This window comes from Vombatus ursinus, unplaced genomic scaffold, assembly GCF_900497805.2.
Source record: "Vombatus ursinus unplaced genomic scaffold, bare-nosed wombat genome assembly UNPS02014821.1, whole genome shotgun sequence".
NCBI classification, from domain to species: Eukaryota; Metazoa; Chordata; class Mammalia; order Diprotodontia; family Vombatidae; genus Vombatus; species Vombatus ursinus.
In genome coordinates, this window is record NW_020954599.1 from 44712464 (window position 1) to 44726709 (window position 14246).

The following is a 14246-nucleotide window of genomic DNA, read 5'->3' on the forward strand; positions in this document are numbered from 1 at the left end:
GTCCAACAGTAGCCAGTGTTGTCTCTTCCATGAAGCCTTCTCTGATTGCCCAACAAGAAGCAATCTCTCTTCCTTCTGGCCCTTACACATGTTTTGTACCTTTTAAAAATATTCTTATCAATTTAATATTATATTTTTGATCATACATGATGATAACTAACATTTGTATAGTTCTTTAAGACTTGGAAAGCACTTTACATACATTATCTCATTTGATCCTTACAACAACCATGGGAAATAAATGCTATTATAATCCCCATTTTGCAGATGAAGAAAGCGAGGCAAACAGAGATTTGATGACATCACTTAACTTCTCTCAGGCTCAGTTTCCTCATCTGTAAAATGGGGATTATAATAGCATTTATTTCCCATGGTTGTTGTAAGGATCGTAAAGTGTTTAACATAGTGCACAGCACATAGTAGGTACCTCATAAATGCTTGTTCCCTTCCTTCTCCACCCCCTTCCCCTTACAAACAAATCTTGGTTTAGAGTTTTAAAAAACTGGCATGTAAAATGGTTACAACTCATATGATATAAAAAAGAAAAGTGTCCATCTGAAAAAGTAGAAAATACACAAAAATTATTATTGCATATACTTTTAATGAATCAGAAAAGATAATGACAGGGAAGAGGATATATTAGCTATGGAGATTTTTAGTTTTAATTTCAAATCTATTATGAAAGTCATGGCTATGGTATATGGTAGCATATATGAAATCAGGACATACATCATCTCAACTCAATTTTAATACTTATAATAGTAACTGACATTAATATATTGCTTGTAGCACTTCAGCTCACATTATAGCTCCTCCAGACAAAGCTACTCCCAAATTTCCAGTGGAGACAACCAGCTCTCTGTGCCTAAAAGCACCTAGAAGTTCAGCACCTCTCATACCACCTGGCCTGCTGCCAGTAATGTCCCTGAAAGTACCCTGAACCATTCAGGGTAGCAATTCCCATGAATAAGGAACCTGACATCTCACCATTAAATGATGCCTTTTTGGGGGTAAGCAGAAGAGCTTTGGAAGAGTAGAACTCCGAGCACCCCCCCCCCAAGAAAAAACCAATAACAACCCATCTCCCCATGCAACAATAGTCCTTATACCTAGTCTTCTCCTTGTAGCAATTGACCCGGCAGGGGATGAAGCCATGTGGAAATAAAATCTGACAATTGCCTTTGCAGGTGCTTCAGCCCCTGTCTACTCAGCAGCAAAAACTACCAAAAAAGTCATCAAAGTCCTTAACGTTATTAAATGGTTCAAGGATGTGGTTTTTATCAAGGGAATGATACTAAGGGAGAGGCATTACCATCTGCTTTGCCACATCCTAACGACGACCATTGAGACTTTTCATTTGACTTAAATCTCTTAAATGAATTGTTCATTTCTCTCCGCACCACCCCCATTAGAATGTGAATTCTTTGAGGGCAGAGGTTGTCTTATTTTTCTATTTGTAACCCTAGCACTTAGCACAAGTCATTGTCCGTAATAAGCACTTAATAGATGCTTTTTCCTTCATTCATACTCTAATTTAAAGGCACTCTGTTGGACTGCATCACTCAAATTCACAGTTCAAGAGTCCCAACAATGTTTTTAGTCACTTCGAGCAGAAGTGCCAAACTTGCACGTTGCCTGCAAAACTCTTGAATGTGAACCAACCAGTCAGTCAATACACATTTATTAGGTGCCTACTATTTGAGGCACCATGCTAAATGATGGTGATACAAAGAGGGCAAAAGATAGTCCCTGCCCTCAAGGAGCTCATTATTTAATGAACTAGATTAAATTGTAATTGGGAAATGTTTAACAAAATAAATAAAAATAAAATACAACATGGATAACATTAATTTGTAGTTTTCTAAATTAACATGCAGTTTCAGGGATCATTTTCTATTTGATTTTGACACTTCTAACTTAGAGAGGACACAATTAGTTCAAAGCAAAGGAATTCAGTGAAATAGGATAGCATTAGAAGTAACAAGAAGACGTTTCCCTCATAAACCTGGGCACCTTTCTACAAGTATACACACCATCAGTGGGAAGAATGGGTATAGCTAAGAAACATGTACAGTCAAGGTACACTCATGGAGGGGCACATATATTGGGGACATAAGTGGTTAGGGCACATGAAAAGAGGGGCAACTCATGCCCAAATTGCTATAGGGCTGCTGATGTCTTATGGTAATGTTATCATGTTGGACTTATTCTGTCTAGACCTCATATGCCATGAAATTTCTGCTAGGCATATAGAGTCTTTCAGATGTTTAGACTTCTACATACATACATACATATGTATTTATATACACATGAACACACATACATATGTATATGTATGTATAGTCTCTGTCAGGAATTTCTATCTGTTGGTCCAGTTGGACACTCCTTGACAGTATTCTGCTGGTCCTGTGGTCACTGATGGTTACTGCCAGGTACACCTCTACTGGGCACGAAACTATAGAGTTTCTTTTGACTTCCAGATTCTGGTTTCAGCTTGAGTTCTCGGCTGAAGATTAGTCTTCCTCATAAGGGGAAAAGTGAAATCTCTCTTCTAATTTTTACCTTAAAGCCCCATACTTAGACCTCGGCTCTTTTAGGAAAGCAAAGCTGTCATAACCCTAATTCTGAGATGGGGAGAAGACACTTAGTGAATTTTCTTCCCACAAGGAGGATGTTTCTGTTCTCATATCCTTGGGTAAATTAGGAGATGCCAGAAGAAGATTCCTCTTCCTCTCACCCCCACTCCAAGCCAGATACCAAACCCTTTGGAACACATAACAATGCCTTCTAGTCTGTTAGCACTGACTAGGCCCTAGTCCCTAACCAGTGCCTTTAGACTTACCTATTTTTTTCCCTTTAAGTTCTTGTTCACCAGGGGTAGGATTTCTATCAGATGTCTAACTTAGGTTGGAAATTCTTTGTAAGTCTTTGCTTATTTTCATTATGGAGCTTCTGTGCCCCCAAACCAATTCAGGGGGGCTCTGCCAAAGATAGTCCACAGAGCTGTGGGACTTAAACCCACCATGGTTTTCTCAGGATCCCCCCAGATGCTAGAGATTTTCCAAACAAATGAATCAGAGAAATCACAAGGACTAAATCCTTAGGGCAAGATCATTATTACCTTCCTCTAGTCCAGATGCATTTTTTTTTTTTTTTTTTTTTTTTTGCTTTTTGGTGAGGCAATCAGGTTCGCGTGACTTGCTCAGGGTCACATGGCTACTAAGTGTCATGCCTGAGGCCGGATTTGAACTCAGGTCCTCCTGACTACAAGGCTGGAGCTCTATTCACTGCACCCCCCAGCTGCCCCTGCATTCTTGTTTTTAATGTGTTTTTTCTCTGATAGATTTTTGTAAAGTACAGCTATAGGCAATCCTCACAACAATTCTGTTAGGAATGTACATTGCTATTTTCATTCTTACTTTACAGGCTTAGAGACATTAAATGATTTGGCCACGGTCATGTACTTAGTAAGTATCAAAGCCAAGATTTAAACCCTGGCCTTGTTGACTCCAAGTCTAGCATTCTATCCACTCTACCATGTTGCCTCTCAAGATGACATAAACCTCCCCCACAGGGGTGCCCTATGCTAATCTCTCCTCCTGAATTACTTTTCCTCCATACATTGGTAGATAGTCTTAGTGAATCAACATGGCCAAAAACACCCTTTAACACCTGGTGGTTCTTCATCTGAGGCAGGTAGGTGGCTCAGTGGATAGAGCACTCTGCCTGGAGTGAGGAAGACTTGAGTTCAAATCTGGCCTCTGGCACTCACTAGCTGTGTGTCTTTGGGCAAGTCACTTAACTATTTTCCTTAATCCAATGAAGAAGGAAATGTCAAACCATTCCAGTATCTTTGCCAAGAAAACCTCATGGACAGTCGTATGGTGCATGGAGTCACAAAGAGTTCCATATGACTGAATAATAACAACAACAGTTCATTATGTAATGAACATCTCTAAATTTAGCTAGTCTTCATACAATAGTCACATAAGCTATTTTAAAAAAAATTTTTAGGCAATTAGGGTTAAGTGACTTGCCCAGGGTCACACAGTAAGTGTCAAGTGTTCGGTCTGAGGTCAGATTTGAACTCAGGTTCTCCTGACTTCAGGGCTGGTGCTCTATCCACTGTGCCACCTAGCTGCCCCTCACATAAGCTATTTTTAGATGTCACATTGAAACCTTTCTTGATTGTGAAAGCTTATGGGCCATTGGCTCTTTGCAGATACAAAGTCCCCTGAATGCCATGATAAGACAGCAGGTTAGGACGTTAGTGTTGACCCTCTCAACTCATAGGATCTTTAGAGCTATTTAGAGCTATAAGAGACCTTGGAAGCTATCTACACCAACCCCTCATTTTGCAGATGATGAAACTGAGGCCCAGAGAGGTTAAGTTATTTGCCAACAGTCCCACAAATAGTAAATATGAGATGTGGTCTTTACTATAGTCTTTACTGTAGAACTCATGTTTCTTCAATTGTACCATCCACTTTCCTGAGGGATCATCTACTCAAATTTCTACATTTCACAGATGAGGAGGCCCAGAAAGGCAAAGTATTATACCCAAGGTCACAGAGGTTGAATGTAACAAAGATAGGTTTTGAACCCAGGTCCTCCTATCCCATATGCTGGGATCTTGTCTCTGGATTGTTCTTTCTTGGAAAATTTAGAAAACATCTTTTTTTTTTTTTTTCCTAAGGGGTTACATTAAACACTGAGTAATTTTTTTATAGCCTGAAATTATTCCTCTTTCAGGAAGGAATCCTTCCAGGGTAGCATGGTAGTCCAAATGGCAGAGCCAAGATGTCCAAGTGAAGCTAGTATTTTTGCCAAACTCTCCTAGAACACCCGCTCTGTAACAATTTAAAACATGTGCCAAACTGAATTTTGAATGAGAAAGTGAAGAAAAAAATCGCAGTGAGTCATTTTTCCAGCCAACTGCAACTTAGAAAGACAACAGAGAGGACACTGGGGTGGGGCCTACTTGGGAGTATGGTGTTGTGGAAATGGCACTGACTGTGGATTGTGACATCAGTAGCCCAGTGCCCAGGGATACTAAGGGGACTGAATATCTTGTCATGAAAAGATTGCAGGAGACCTCTGTATCAGGGAGGAATAGGCACCATCTGGCAGCCACATCACCCATTACTCAGTTCTTGGTCCCAGTTCCAGGGCAGAGAGAGAAGTAGTTGCTGTTGGGAGGGAATGGGATAAGGACCAAGAGCACAGTCCAGGAGGGCAGTGACCAGATCTCTCCCTAGATCATACTACTTGGAAGTACTGAAAACCTACAGAACCCCAGACAGAGCTGTGAAAGCAACAGAAAGACATATAAGACAATCTCAGGCCAGTCATCCTCCTCAAAAGTGAGCAGAACCCAACTCTAACAAGTCTAAAGTCAAGAAATAGGCTGGAAAAAAAGCACAAAAAAGTACCTGACCATAAAAAAATCTTCTGTGGTGACGGGGAAGCTCAAGACACAAACTCAGAAGAAGATAATGATTTAAAAACATCTACAAGCAAAGCCTTAAAGAAAAATGTAGATTGAACATGAGTCCAATGAGAATTCATAGAAGAGCTAAAGAAAGAGATTTAAAAAAAAGAATAAAAAATAATTTTAAAATAAAATAGCAGTAGAGGAAAAATTGGGAAAAGAAATGTGAGCAATACAAGAAAATTATGAAAAGAGAACTAACAGCTGGGTAAAAGAGGCACAAAAATACTGAAGAAAATAACTCCTTAAAATTAGAATTGGTCAAATGGTAACAGATGTATAAAACCTCACTGAAGAAAATAATTCCTTAAAAATTAGAAGTGGTAGGGACAGCTAGGTGGCACAGTGGATAGAGCACTGGCCCTGAAGTCAGAAGGACCTGAGTTCAAATCCAGCCTTAGACCAAACATTTGACACTTACTAGCTGTGTGACCCTGGGCAAGTCACATAACCCCAATTGCCTAAAAAAAAAAAAAATTAGAAGTGGTTAAATGGAAGCTACTGACCCCATCAGACATCAAGAAATAATAAAAGAGTCAAAAGACTAAAAAAGAAGAAGAAGAAGAGGAGGAAGAAAATGGGAAATGTTTCATTGGAAAAACAACTGGCCTGGGAAATAGATCAAGGAGAGATAATTTAAGAATTATTGGACCACTTGAAAGCCATGATTAAACAAAAAAAAAGAGCCTAGGCATCACATTTCAAGAAATGATAAAGGAAAACTACCCAGAGTGAATTTTTGTGCCTCTTTTACTATTAGGCCAATTCTGTTTTGCTTTTTTTTCTTTTTTTAAAGGTATCATTTTCTTCAGTATTTCTTTGTGCCTTTTTTACCAAGCTATTAATTTTCTTTTCATAATTCTCTTAAATCGCTCATTTCTTTTCCAAATTTTTTCTCTACACTCATCTCTTTGTTGGACTTGTCTAGGAATTCCTGTTGGGCTTGGTTTCAATTAGCATTTTTCTTTGTAGCTGTTTTTACATGGTTACGTTCTTCTGAGTTTAAGTGTTGCTCTTCCCTGCCCCTATGGTAGCTTTTTTATGATCAAGTTCTTTTTTTGTTGTTTGTTCATTTTCTAGCCTATTTCTGGACTTTGAACTTATGTTACAATTGGGCTCTGCTCACATAGGGGTGAGGAAGCATTGTCCAGGCTTTTTTGTGTTGCTGTTCTCAGAGCTAGTTCTGGGGGTCTGTAAGTTTTTGGTGCTTCCAAGGTGGTGTGGTCCAGGGAGAGGTCTGGTCACTGCTCTCCTGGTTTGTGCTCTGCTCTTCACCCAGGAAGGGCCCCTGGTCCCTTGCAGCCACATGTGCTAGTGTTCCTCTTTGCCTGAGACCAGGGCCTCTGGTCCCTTGTGACCAACCATCAGCACTCCTCTCCACCCAGAAACTGTGAGTCAGAGCTGTGCATAGACAACAGAGTTGTCAATCAGCACCAGCTGTACCCAGTGCCAGCAAAGGGTCACCTGTAATCTCTTTCTGACCAGTCCCTTACCATCTCTGGATTAAGCTCTTGAAGCTGCTACTGCAGCTGTTGTATGTTTGGGTTCCAGACAGGTCTCCACCCCAGGGTCAAAGATGTCTTTTGCTGCTTCCTAAGTTTTCTTATGCCAGAAAAATGTCTCACCTTGACATTTTGTTGGCTCTACCGCTCAAAAATCTGATTCGAGGAATTATTTTAAAGTTGTTTGGAAGGGAAAGAATTCAGCTCAGTTGCTGCCTCTGATCTGCCATCTTCATTCCATCTGTCACACTTTTTCAATGTATTGATTAATTTTGCTGATTTTTTTTCCTCTATCATAAATAATTATTTGTTATAAGGAATGGCTCCCTGGGAGAGGGGCATGGAGTATTAATAAAAGGAAATCACTCAATTTAAAAATAGAAGATATCAATAAAATTTGTTATAAAGAGTCAAGTCAACAAGCATTTATTAAGCACCTACTGGTGGCACAGTGGATAGAATGCTAGGCCTGGAGCCAGGAAGACCTGACTTCAAATCCAACTTTAGACACTTACTAGCTGTGTGACACTGGGCAAGTCATTTAATCCTGTTTGCCCCAGTTTCTTCATCTGTAAAATGAGCTGGTGAAGGAAATGGCAAACCTCTCCAATATCTTTGCCAAGAAAACCCCAAAAGGGGTCACAAAGAGTCAGGCATGACCGAACAACAACAACAACAACATATATGCCTGACACTATGCTAATAAAGAAAGTCAAAAAATAAACAAACGAACAAACACCCCACCCCACCCCCCACCCCCCCAAAAAACAGTCTGTCCTCAATTAGCTCATAGTCTAATGGGGGAGACAACATGCAAACAACTATTCTATGTATTTTTTAAAGGTATCATTTTCTTGTATGTATGTATATGTATTTTATGTATAAATAATGTATAGACAAGCTAATCTTAGAGGGAAAGCACTAGCCTTAAGGGGAATCAGGAAAAACTTCTTGTAAAAGGTAGGGTTTTTTTCCTGGGAATTTTAGTCAGAGAAGTCAAGAAATGGAAATGAGGAAGTAGAGAATTCCAGACATGGGGCACAGCCAATCAAAACACACAGTTAAGTATGTTCCAAGTGTGAGTGGCTGAGGGGATGATGGTGCCACAGCAATAGGGAACTTAGGGAGAGGGAAGAATTTTGGTGGAAAGATAATGAATTTAGTTAGGACATATTGAGTTTGAGATGTCTTCAGAACACCAGTTGGAGATGTCCAATAGGCAGCTGGAGATGGGAGTCTGGAAGCAAGAGATATGTTAGGGCTGAGAATCAGAAGATCAACAAGGATAGCCAGGATGAATGGGGCTGTTTTTACAAGTGTTGAATACATGCAGCCCTGATTCTTGGGATGCTGCACTTTGCCTTTCTAATTGCTTCACATTCATACGTCCTGGTTCCCTCCAAAGACTCTCACTTAAATGGGAACCACTTTTCTCTCCCATCTCCCTCTAGAAGCTGGTGTTAGGAGCAGCATAGATGTGCAACAAATGCTTATGGCATTGAAGTGAGTATGCCCAGAAAGAAGGGATAGGAATGAGACTATTTGCTGAACACATGAAATGTTCATTCTGTGTGGTTTTAACATTGAATCAACCTCTGATTTTGTTGTTCAAGGGAAAGAAGGGAATAAGCATCTATATAGTGCCTATTGTGTACCAGACACTGTGCTAAGCACTTTAATATTATGTGTGTGCTGTGTTGTGTATATTTTATATATATACATATATACACATATATATGTTGTGCATATATACATATGTGTGTATATATACACATATATTTGCATTATATACATATAGTTGTGATTATATATATAGTTGTGTTATATATTCTACATGTGTGTATATATGTGTTTGGGTATATATGTATATGTGTATATATATATTTGTCACTTGCTTGTTTGTCCTTCATTTTTTGAAGAGGACCAATGACATCATGAGTGATGCCTTGACTCATGGGTTGACTTATGGGAACTGGATTTAAGTGAGGCAGACTCGAAAAAAGTAGTCAGCCTCACTGTCTCTTCCAAAGTCATTGAAGTCCAGTGACAAGACAAAAGTCTGGATGACTGTCAATGGCCCGGAATTAAGTTGATGACCTTGGTGTTTTCAATGTCTCACCAAGTTCTAAGTACTCCACAGTGACTGCTTCAGCTGCCTTCATGGCTGTGGAAACAAATTGTTCTTATCCATCCATTCTGTTGGGGGAAGTCTTTATGTACTGGGATAGACATCCTTGTAACTCACCAACAGTTTTGAGGCACATTGGTTACTTTCAACCTGGTTTAGCATGTCTGCTGAGAAAGTTTACCTGTGTGTGACAGCTGTGCATGCTATAGCTTCTTGGAGCCATAGGTGAGAGTTGGGTGACAGGTGGACAAAGGTGGATGAAAAGGGCTCTGCAAACCCTTACACCAGAGGTTCTAGACCTCCTGAACATCCCACACACCTATATGTGTGTGTGTGTGTGTGTGTGTATGTGTGTGATGTATGTGGGTATATGTACGTGTATATATATATATATGATGCATACACATGTAGGATACAAATACAAATATATAGGATACGAATATACATATATGCATACATATGTGTATATATGTGTGTATGTATATACATATGTATGTATAATGTTGTGCCAGTACTTGAACTCAAGGGTTTTGACTCCAAGATCAGGTTCCTTTTCCCTATGAAAAGTATCAGCAAGTTTCTCTTGCTGATACTTTTGTCTCTTTTTCATCACCTTGGGCAAATTGCATCACCTCTCTGAGTCTCGGTTTCCTCATCTGTAAAATGAGAGGCACAGACTAATTTTAAGTTCCTTTCCATCTCAAATGCTTTCTATTTCTTTTCAGATAAATTTCAGCTCTTCTACTCCATGATCTGAGCATGGAATCACAGAATCAAAGACTTTAAGAGTTGGAAGAGCCTCAGAGACCAACCCCTGTCCAGAAGGAAACAAAACTCAGCACTCATGTCCAATTGCCTAAAGCCGGATTTGATTGCATGCAGAGATTGGTGATTTGTAAAAATGTCATTTTGTCCCCTGGGAAAATGTTGTAAGAACCACAGTATAGAAATGAAATTCATTGCCACATCACCTTCTCTGGGTGTTAAAATAAGCTCAGCTCACCACAAGCAAAAGGGCTGGCATGTGCCAACCTGCCACATCATCTCACCTCTGCAACATGAGAGATTTTCTAGACAGTGGGAGGTCTGGGTATTCTCTCACACACTGGAAATCAAAACAATCCAAGTAGGCTTCTGTTTTTATGCACGACACTCTTATAACATGTTTTAAATAAACCCTACCCAGAAAGTTCAGTTTCTTATTTCCTAATATTTAAAAAAAAAATCAGTCAGTCAATTAACATTGATTAAGCAGCTGCTATGTGCCAGGTACTGTGCTTAGCACTGGGGATACAAAAAGAGGCAGACTCACAGTCATCACGTCTAGTCTGAAATGATACATAAATTGCTCTGAATGTTTGCTTTTCATGCCTGTCTTGACTGCTCCCCAAGAATTTTAATTTCAATCTTGTATATCATCACTGATTGATCTTCTATAAATGTAACAAAAACTTGACTATATACTGTTACACATAGAACAAAATTGTGTTGTTGAGTTGTGTCCAGTTTATGGCCCCATTTGGGGTTTTCTTGGCAACGATACTAGAGTCGTTTGCTATTTCCTTCTCCAGCTCATTTTACTGGTAAGGAAACTGAAGTAAACAGGGTTAAGTGACTTGCCCATGGTCACACAGTTAGTCTGAAGAAGATTTGAATTCAGGAAGATGAGTCTTGTGATTCCCGGCCCAGTAACTCTATCCACTGTGCCACCTACTAGAATCATAGTATCATAGATTTAGAGCTGAAAGAGACCTTGGAGGCCATTGAGTTAAACTCTCTTGTTTTACAAGTGAGTAAACTGAGGCACAGAGAGGTTAAATGACTTGCCCAGGGATTTCATGGCTAATAATTATCTGACACAAAATTTAAACCAGGATCTTCCTGACTTTAAATTTAGTGCCCTTTTCTCTGATGGCACGGTGATAATAGCAGACACATACTGTTATAGAGACTTAAGATTTTCAAACTGCCTCATACACATTATCTCAATTGATGTGGACTTCACCATTGTTTCCAGAAACACCAGTTCTAAAACACATACTTCCTCAGTGCCCCCTACCTGTGGGGCCCCTCTCTCCCTCTGATTGCAGCCCATAGAAGGTGAAAGCTCCTCCCAGATTCTCTGAGAGACCTAGGCAGACACTACATGACTTCTGCAGGACTTTGTCACTCTCTTTCCCACTGCCTCTTCCCCCCCCAACCCCTTTTCAGCTTTTTTATGTATTGTCTTCCCCATTTGATTGTGAACTTCCTCAGGGCAGAGGCTATTTTCTGTTTTTCTTTATATCCCTTGTATTTAGCATAGTGCCTGGCATGTAGTAGATGTTTAATAAATGTTTATTCACTGGCTGACTGATGCCCCAACAATGCTGCTAGTTAAGTGTTACTAAGATCATTACCTGAATTTTGCAGATGAGGAAACTGAGGCTCAGAGAATTGGCAATCACATAGCTAACACATGCCTAAAATACCATTTGAACCCAGATCTTCCTTCCCCCAAGTCCAAGCTGCTATCTACTGCTCTACACTTGCATCAATAGTAATAGAGAGAAGAATTGTTATTTTACAGTCATAGACACAATCCTCTCTCTGCCTAATTGTGTGTTTATGTGTGAGACTGGCGGAGAAGCATTAATTCTTTCCTAAAAATTAATGCTATTTTGGGGCCACTCTCCAATCATCTAAACATATTTATACAATTTATTTCTCAATAGTTGGGGGTGGGCTTAACCTACCACTTTGCTACCTTGGGCTGAGCTTCATCATCACATTAGGAACAGGATAGTTCTAAGTTGAACCCTAGCCTTCAAAAAGGGAGAAGAAACGCACTCAATTTTACGTAGTCTTATTCATTTATTCTATTTCGCTAAAAGTTGACTGCTACTAACATTTTCCTCTCCTCACCATTTTCCACTTTTCCTGAGATCAAATGTTCATTTTTCAGTCATTTGAAACTGAGGCAAGAAGTTCTGGTTTGTGTCCGAGGATTGTGGGACTCAGCAAAAGATATGTCAGAAATCCATTTGCACAGAAGCCCTGCTTTTACCCCATTCACATAAAGATGATTTTGTTTAAATGTTGCTCATTAAGGACATTAAAAAAAATTTGGTGAATCAATTGCATAACTATTGCCAAAAGTAACTGACATTGGGAGAATGTTTTCTAACCATACCCTTCTTGGTTTTATTTTTTCCCTTACAGACATCTTTTCCCCTCTGATCATTTTTTTTCCCCTTGGCTTATTTACCCAGCAAACAAGAAAATGGAATATAAGTAATTTGACGCCAAATAACAGTGGCATACTCCTGGAATCTGAGCAGGGAAAACCATAGCATTCTCTGAAGTGCTTTCTGGGATCTGGATGCTGACCTTGGGCACCACTTTAGAATAGAGTAATGAATTATTTTAGGATAGTAAGTAACCACTAACTGCCTCCCTCAGGTTGTAAATCTGAATGTTTCCCAAGGCTCCATGTTCAGCCATCTTCTTTGGCTAGATTTACTCTCTAAGAATTTACCCCTTCCCAAGGCTTTAAGTATTGTCTCCATGAGGATAACTCACAGATGGTCGTGCTCAGCCCCAATTTTTCTCTTCTGAACTTCTCTTACCCATTACAATTGCCTTGCTTGCCTGTCCTTTATACTCTACATTTGGGCTCCTGTTTATCTTTTCTAGCCTGATTTCATGCAGTCTGTGTTCCTGACAAACTGCTTAAAGGATCTGGTTCCTCTGTTTCCTGCTTCAGTGCCTCAGAGTTGACTGGTTCCATGCCTGGAATATATTTCTTACTTCCCCAACTCCGTCCATTAAGGCACAACTAAAATGTCATACCCTTCATACTCTTCTGTTCTCCGAAGTTGAAAGTGATCACTTCCTGCATTTTCCTAGCACAATGTTTCTAAATCCTTTCTGGATCCTTCTTACAGTCTACCTTGTATCATACTTATCTGTATACATGTCATATCCCTTCTATTAGATTGTAAGTTGTTGGAAGGCAGAGATTCTATTATTTTTCGTCTTTGTGCCCTCAGAACATAGCACTCTATTTTGCAGATATCTGACACAGTGTTTGTGAAACTGCATCAAATCATGTTAATACTGTGCTGGGCACAGAAGGAGGTGCTCAAAAAATACTTGTGTAAGAGTGGGAATCTACCTCCATACCAGTTAATCAAAGAAAATGGAGATTTTCCACTCAGTTAACTGATTCAATTGACCAAAAGTGTAAACAAGGTGGCGACAAGTTCTTAACCTAAAGATATAGCAAGTGCTTTGGTCACTGGATAACAATAGATTACATGCCATGAAAAATATCTTGTGTTTAGTTAAATGAATTAGACATAATTGTCTAAATAAAAAAAAAAGCAAGGGAGTTCAGAGCCAGTCATTTGAGTAGTGTTACACTCTAGTGGTAATAATCTCATGAGATGGAAGTTTCTTTTTCTCTCCCCCTGCCCCATTAAACAGGAAACAAACTTTTAAACTATGAAGGTCAGGATATTTCCATCAATGGTACTTGATGGCAGCATCTGCATCGGGAGGTGAGACACGCAAACTGAGGAAAGGCAGTTTCAGAGAGTATAACCCTTTGGGACAGAGCTATAGATTCTCCAAGGGCACTGACTCTCTGATTCCAGAAGAGAACTATGCCTAAGGGGAACTTCATGAAGACTCTACCAAGGATGAAAAAGTCTCCAGTAACCAGAAGCTGCTATTTACCTCTTTTCCACATGTGTTCTCTGCATGTTTGCTGGACTTCCATTTTACTCTAAGTTTGAGCCTACTTTTCTTTTTTTCTTTCTTTTAGGCAACTGGGGTTAAGTGACTTGGTCACACAGCTAGTAAGTGTCAAATGTTTGGTCTGAGGCCGGATTTGAACTCAGGTCCTCCTGACTTCAGGGCCAGTTCTCTATCCACTTTGCCACCTAGCTGCCCCTAAGCCTACTTTTCTTAAGGGCTTTGAGTTTGCAAGAGGCGAGTATGCCTCAGGGTTTGGGGTGTATGTGTACCATTTCTATTACAACTGTCCTTGCTTTACTTGCTTTATAAATATCCTTTCTAAAAGCTAATTAAGTCTGACTGATAATCATTGAGAAACATACCAGTAGGGGCTTATGGCCCACAA

General features: G+C 39.7%; 1 long non-coding RNA gene across 1 annotated transcript in view; it reads left to right on the forward strand.

Annotated features, from left to right (window-relative positions):
• The window catches only part of LOC114024573, a 47585-nt gene extending 37605 nt beyond the window's left edge, over nt 1-9980 (forward strand). Inside the window, exon 3 of the long non-coding RNA XR_003566916.1 lies at nt 9847-9980. This is a non-coding gene — a long non-coding RNA (uncharacterized LOC114024573). The remainder of the gene's footprint in view (nt 1-9846) is intronic.
• Nucleotides 9981-14246: the final 4266 nt, after the last annotated feature.